The 7,018-nt window shown below is 40.2% G+C and overlaps 1 protein-coding gene across 36 annotated transcripts in view; it reads right to left on the reverse strand.

The window, feature by feature from the left end:
• The window catches only part of NCOA2 (nuclear receptor coactivator 2), a 284,545-nt gene that overhangs the window by 203,096 nt on the left and 74,431 nt on the right, over positions 1-7,018 (reverse strand). The gene's annotated exons all lie outside the window — the stretch shown is intronic.

The following is a 7,018-nucleotide window of genomic DNA, read 5'->3' on the forward strand; positions in this document are numbered from 1 at the left end:
AACAAAGCCATTATGCCTCTAGGTCTTAGTCAAGACTATGAATATGAGTTGATTCCAATTATAAAGATTCACTGATATTAAGGCAAACGATAGTGAACATAAAATAAATGGCATAGACAAATGTTACAAGCTTCCTTTTCACTTAGAAAGCAGGATTCATTCCAAGTACAAAAAAACTGGATTTCAATAAGCATGATATCAACTGTGCTAAGCCAATACAGTACTGTAAAGTAAAATAAAGTAAAAATAAAAATTAAAAAAAAACATAACAAAAAACCAATACAGTATTGTAAAGTAAAATAAAGTAAAAATAAAATTAAAAAAAAAACACCAATACAGTATTGTAAAGTAAAATAAAGTAAGAATAAAATTTAAAAAACAAAAACAAAAAACTGGATTTCAATAAGCATGATATCAACTGTGCTAAGGCCACTTCTTCCCGATCCAGGGATCCAACCAGTGTCTCTCATGTCTCCTGCATTGGCAAGAGAGTTCTTTACCACTAGAACCACCTGGGAAGGCCATGACATCAATTATTATATGATAATAAGCAATACTGTAACAGCAATATGAGTATTTACTAGTACTATTCAAAATGTTTATAGTTACAGGCAGTATTTGAATTTAAGTAGTTTTTCCTCTAGTATCTTCTTCACCAAGAGGTATTAAAACATTGTAAATGCATGTAAGGCTTGGAAACCAGAGCGTTGTAATTCAAATATTGACTTTTACCATAAGTATGATTCTGAATATGTTAACCTCTCTCTTAGTTTCTTCATCTGCAAAATGGGAAAAATAAAGACCAGCAGCAGTCCCCAATCTTTTTGGCGCCACGGACCAGTTTCACAGATGACTTTTCCATGGATGGGGGGTGGGGTAAGGGGGTGGTGTTTGATGGGGTATGATCTGGGGATGATTCAAGCACATTACATTTACTGTGCACTTTATTTTTATTATTATTACATCAGCTCCACCGCAGATCATCAGACGTTAGTCCCCAGAGGTTGGGGACCCCTGATGTAGATCATGTTGAGTTTTTAAGAGTATAAATAAGAAAACATCTGTAAAGCACATATGGAAGGGTTTGGCGAATATCAGGCACCTAATATAATAATTACTATAATTATTATTGAAGTTGCAGAAATTGATCAACTAGTTTCTAGTAACAGCCGAAAAAGTGAAATGTTCATGACCATCAGAAATATTTCCAAGAATTTGTTTTAAAGATGTTTTTAGACTTGAACTTCTAGGTGCCACAAAGTCCAGCTGGCATCTGTCATTAGTCTGCGTGGTAAGACTTTTCTATTAGGTACTTTCTTGATGTTAGTGAGAAAGAAGCAGGCGTTCCATCTCTACTTGAAACATTAGGACTGCCAACTACTGAGTCAGATTTAACTAATTCATAAACTACTCAGACCATGACCATGCTAAACACTTTGGGAGGCTGTGCTGAAATTCTTCAGCAGCTAGTCAGCGAGTATGGTGTGTAAGATCGTGTAGTGGAAACTTGGCACACACATCAATGATCAACATAATTCCTGCCCTCAAAGAGTTTACCATCTAAAAGAAATAAAAAAAAGAGTAATTAAAGAAAAATGCAAGAGAGTATATTAATTCTTGGTATAAGAGTAGGCTAAAGATGGTTATGGAGAATAATTGGTGGACAACCGATGTTAATTAGAAAAGTTTGAGTCAGTCAGCTTTTATCAGCTTTAAAAACAAGAGAGAAAATAATGGATGACTAATAGATGAAAGGCAGCTATAAATATAAATTACAATTTGGACACTGAATGTAGCCAACAGTACGAAAGCACATCAAAGTAGGATACAACATCAGTAATTACCACAGTGAAAAGCAAAATCATCTGGAGAAGGAAAAGAACAAAAATCAACAAACTGAGAAAGTTACTCTCAGGGCTGGTAATAGCCTGCTGCTGTTGTTGCTGCTGCTAAGGTACCGCAGTCATGTCCAACTCTGTGCGACCCCATAGATGGCAGCCCACCAGGCTCCCCCATCCCTGGGATTCTCCAGGCAAGAACACTGGAGTGGGTTGCCATTTCTTTCTCCAAGGCATGAAAGTGAAAAGTGAAAGTGAAGTCACTCAGTCATGTCCGACTCTGTGCGACCCCATGGACTGCAGCCTACCAGGCTCCTCTGTCCATGGGATTTTCCAGGGAAGAGTACTGGAGTGGGGTGCCATTGCTTTCTCCGGGTAATAGCCTAAACTGGAAATTTAATAAAATTTTAATAGTATTTGCTATATTGATTCCTTTGCTAATTACTCAATCTAGGGGGAGAAAAATCATTGCCGAGGGATATTCAATTTATTACCAGGACCAAGTTTCTATAAACCAATGGATAAATCAAACTGCTGATTATATGGTTATAATGTCTAACTCAACTGTGCCTACCAAACTATCTTTAGATTTTCTGTCATTTGGTGTGACTTTCAAATTTTCTAAGAAAAGATCAAATAAATAAAACTAATCCTCCCAAGGACCGAATTTTAAAGAATAATGTGTAAAGTGTTAGTTGCTCCGTAGTGTCCAATGCTTTGTGACCCTGTGGACTGTAGCCCACCAGGCTCTTCTTACCCTGGGATTCTCCAGACAAGAATACTGGAGTGGGTTGCCATGCCCTCCTCCAGGGGATCTTCCTGACCCAGGGATCGAACCCAGGTCACCTGCATAGCAGGCAGAAACAGAATATGTACACACAACTCTTCAAATATTACACAGCAAGTTAACAGTATTCCCAGAGCAATTCTGGTCTTCAGTGGGACAAACATGCTTCCACGGGCAATTCAAGGCCCCACTCCCCAGGGTTAGACCCTCACTACCCCCAAGACTGGCCCTATGTTGTTTAGTTCCTAAGCTGTGTCTGACTCTTTGGCAATGACCCGGACTGTAGACCACCAGGCTCCTCTGTCCATGGGATTTCCCAGGCAAGACTACTCGAGTGGGTTACCACTTCCTTTTCCAGGGGATCCACCCAGATTAGGGATTGAACCCATGTCTCCCACATTGGCAGGAGGATTCTTTACGGCTGAGTTCCCAGGGAAGAAGCGCAACTGGCCCTATACACCACCCTACGTATGGATGTGAGAGTTGGACTGTGAAGAAAGCTGAGCACCAAAGAATTGATGCTTTCGAACTGTGGTGTTGGAGAAGACTCTTGAGAATCCCTTGGACTGCATGAGATCCAACCAGTCCATTCTGAAGGAGATCCGCCCTGGGATTTCTTTGGAGGGAATGATGCTAAAGCTGAAACTCTAGGACTTTGGCCACCTCATGCGAAGAGTTGACTCATTGGAAAAGACTCTGATGCTGGGAGGGATTGAGGGCAGGAGGAGAAGAGGATGACATGGCTGGATGGCATCACTGACTCGATGGACATGAGTCTGAGTGAACTCCGGGAGTTTGTGATGGACAGGGAGGCCTGGCGTGCTGCAATTCATGGGGTCGCAGAGAGTCAGACACAACTGAGCTGAACTGAACTGAATGAACTCTACAACTTTTTTCTTCTCCCTCTCCAAATCTGTCTTAATAAAGCATTCCAGTTTCCAAAACTGACATACATGCGCCTGAGATCCACATTCTTAGACAAAATATACCAAGTAAGCTCGTGATGATTCCACCTTAAAATTCTCTATCTTCTCCATCTTATATTGATAAGTGTATCACCTTATATTGATAAGATATATTCTACCTAACTCTAAAAGGATATGCTGAGTTTTATTGTGCTGATTAGTTTTCAAAATCTAGTGCAAAATTTCCATTTCCTTATTTTCTCTGAACTGGTCAAAGACCAGGTGCCAGAGGGTAAAAGAAGTCGTATTAATATTATCCTTACCCTCACAGGATGCACTCAGTAGATAAACAATCTCTAAAACAAAATCAATACCCTTTCTCACTCATTCCAAGAAGAGCATGCTATCCGAGGAACCTGCTCCGTAGAGATGCTAGAACAGGTCTTTTGTTTACAAACTTGGCCTCATAACTGGAGCAGCTCTTTCAGATGATATCTGTTCATTCTCCCTTTAATGAAGCTATTATTCACACTGTTCTTCTTAGATTTTCCTTTTTAAGATCATATGATAAACCAGTGTTCATTTTGGAAAACAGAAAAGTAGAAAAGAGAGGGAAATTACATTCACAACCATCCCACACCCTTGAGGTACCTTTTTTTTAAATAGTTTAGCTAATATTCTCATTTAGTTTCTTTCTTTCTGGTGTTTTTCTATCCATATCTTTAAATATGATTAAATATAATGCTCTACAACAACTCTCTGCTCTGCTGTTTTCCCTTACCATAACTGGTGCTATCGTAAGAATATAGTATCACTTACTTTCCTTCCCTGTTCAGCAGCACTGCTTCCATTGTTTCACTGCTTAGAAACTGTATGATGGAAGTCTTGCACATACATCTTCATCTGGATGCACAAGTACCTCCTTGAAACAGAGTATTAAGAATGGCATTCCTACGTCTAAAGACAGGATCAACCATAAGGCTTCTGATATATGAAGCCAAAATAATAACCGGAAAATTCAAATTTATACCACAAACCAGCAGTTCATGAAAACACTCTTTAATCACAACCTAATTAACAAAGGGCAGGCTCTCACTCATTCATTCATTCCTTTTACTAATTTGATACACAGAAAGTGGCATCTCACTGCAATTTTCATCCGTATTTTTTATTTAAGAACATAGTCTATTCTTCACAGAGGCTAAAATGAGGCTTGGCTCCCTCCCAGGACTTTTGACATGGGTGGCCATGAACTTGGTCTGGTCTTTCTGGCCAAAGGTTAGTCACCTCTGCCTCATCACCTCATAAATGGAGGCCACTACCACCAACCTTCTAAGCAGTAAAGACTGCTGTCCCTGGACACACCTACCCTCCTGGTGGCAGAAAGCTCAGATGGAGCCACCAGAAAACCAGGCTGGACTAGTCCCTACCCCTCCATAACTAGCAAGACAAGCCAAGAACACTGGTGAAGGTTTCACAGGTTTCCTCAGAACCGCCAACTGTTCTGAATAATACTTTTCTCACTCCTCCTGGCACCTATGATCCAGTTCACCGCAGTACTATTTCTGAGCTGCCCAGTACTTAGAACACAAACTGCGAGTCTGTGTATATTATGTACAAAAGGTACTCATGTTCTTTCTCTTCGTAATTAAGAGAAAGATACACATCAGTCTCTGTAAATATGTAGATGAAGTATACATGCTCTTATCTTTATTATCTAAGTTTTCCCACATACATGTGAAAGGATAAAGGCATTTCACTGCTATTCGTCCAAAGTAGTGAGGGCAATAAAATGAACGCAAATAGGGGCTTCTCTGCTGGTCCAGTGGCTAAGCATCAGCCTCCCAGAGCAGGGGACACAGGCTCAATCCCTGGTCAGGGAAGACCCCACGTGCTGTGGAGCAACTAAGCCCATGAGCCACAACTCCTGAGCCTGTGCTCCAGAGCCCACGCGCTGCAGCTGCCGAGCCCATGCACCCGGAGCTGCGCTTTAAGAGAATGCCCCACGACGCAGAAGCCTGTGTAGCGCCACCAGAGAGCAGCCGCTGCTCACCGCAAGGAGAGAATGCCCAGGCAGCAATGGAGACCCGGTGCAGCCAAATAAACAACAAACACATCGTTTTAAAAGTAAATACAAATAAAGTGATGGAAAACCGACCGCTCCACTCTTCACATACAGAGAAGTGGGGCGGGGAAGGTTCAAGTGTTGTGATTCTAGAATGATACAGGGAACTCAAAGTAACTTGGAGGGCATGGCTTTTATAAAATTATCTGTAACACGGAAGGTTCAGATGAGGAAAACTGATAGCAAGTTTTCCATTTCTTATATTGCTTACATTTGATGAATCATCAAGATTGCTGGCCACCGCCTCAGTGATCTGATATTGACGGTTTTAAGCCCAAATGCAGAGTAAACACACTGGTAGCTCAAAGCTATTTCCCAACAATCAGGCTCTTCCAGGTGCACCAAGGTGGACTAGAAGAGGTGACAAAATATTTAGTTCTCAATGGTTTTCAACTTTAAAATAAATTTATTGGTGGTAGCCCATAAACTCAACAGTGACTCACAAGTCAGAAATGGCCTTAAAAAAGAGAGAGAGAGAGAGAGAGAGAGAGAGAGAGAGAGAGAGAGAGAGAGAAGGCCTCAGCTACCTTCCTGGGGTTCTAATAAATAACTCATTCACTGGGTTTCTTTAGAGACGGCACTCTTGTATGGGACAATCAGTAACCAGTCCTGTCCTGAGAACTCTTTACCAGCAACTAATCCACATCATTGCCTGTGCTTAAGTTTTCCTTGCTTAATTTCAAACTTTTGGATGCCTATTACAAGACTACAGATTTTCCTGAGGTTTGCTCAAGGATATTAATTCATTCTGCTTTGTGTCATCTCTTTCCACACAAGCACATGTAAACAGTCTTCAAATGAACAACAATCTTGCTGTCTATTCATTTATATTTTGAATGCTATCCTTGAGATAAATTGAGTAAAGTGTGCCTAGTAAAAGAAGATTCAACAGAAAGCAAGAGTCCTGTATGTCTCCTGTCTTCATAACATAAACCAACCTTCCCCTGAGGTCCTTAAAAGATCCATTCAAATACTGTCCAAAGCTTAAGTACCAAACTGCCTGAAATGATTATATTTCAAAGATATTTACTCTAAATATTCTTCAACCCATTCTCTGTATTTAAATAGAAAAAAAGGCATCAATGACAACACTAAGTTAATTCAGTTAAAAGCCAACCAGTTAAACAAAAGCAGCAGTACAATCTGACAATATGATTGTTCACAACTAACCAAAACCCTCTAGCTAAAACAAGCCTACTATAGACAGAAATTTACCCGAATCTCCAAAGTCACTTTTAATCTTACTACAGAGAGCAATCATCCAGTAGATAATATGATTAAATACGGATGTAGTAAAAGAGTCTAAAGAACAAAATGAAGATAGACAGACAGATAGGTAAGTTTTTAAAGCTGTATTACATAC

The sequence above is a fragment of the Ovis aries genome, chromosome 9, assembly GCF_016772045.2.
Source record: "Ovis aries strain OAR_USU_Benz2616 breed Rambouillet chromosome 9, ARS-UI_Ramb_v3.0, whole genome shotgun sequence".
NCBI classification, from domain to species: domain Eukaryota; kingdom Metazoa; phylum Chordata; class Mammalia; order Artiodactyla; family Bovidae; genus Ovis; species Ovis aries.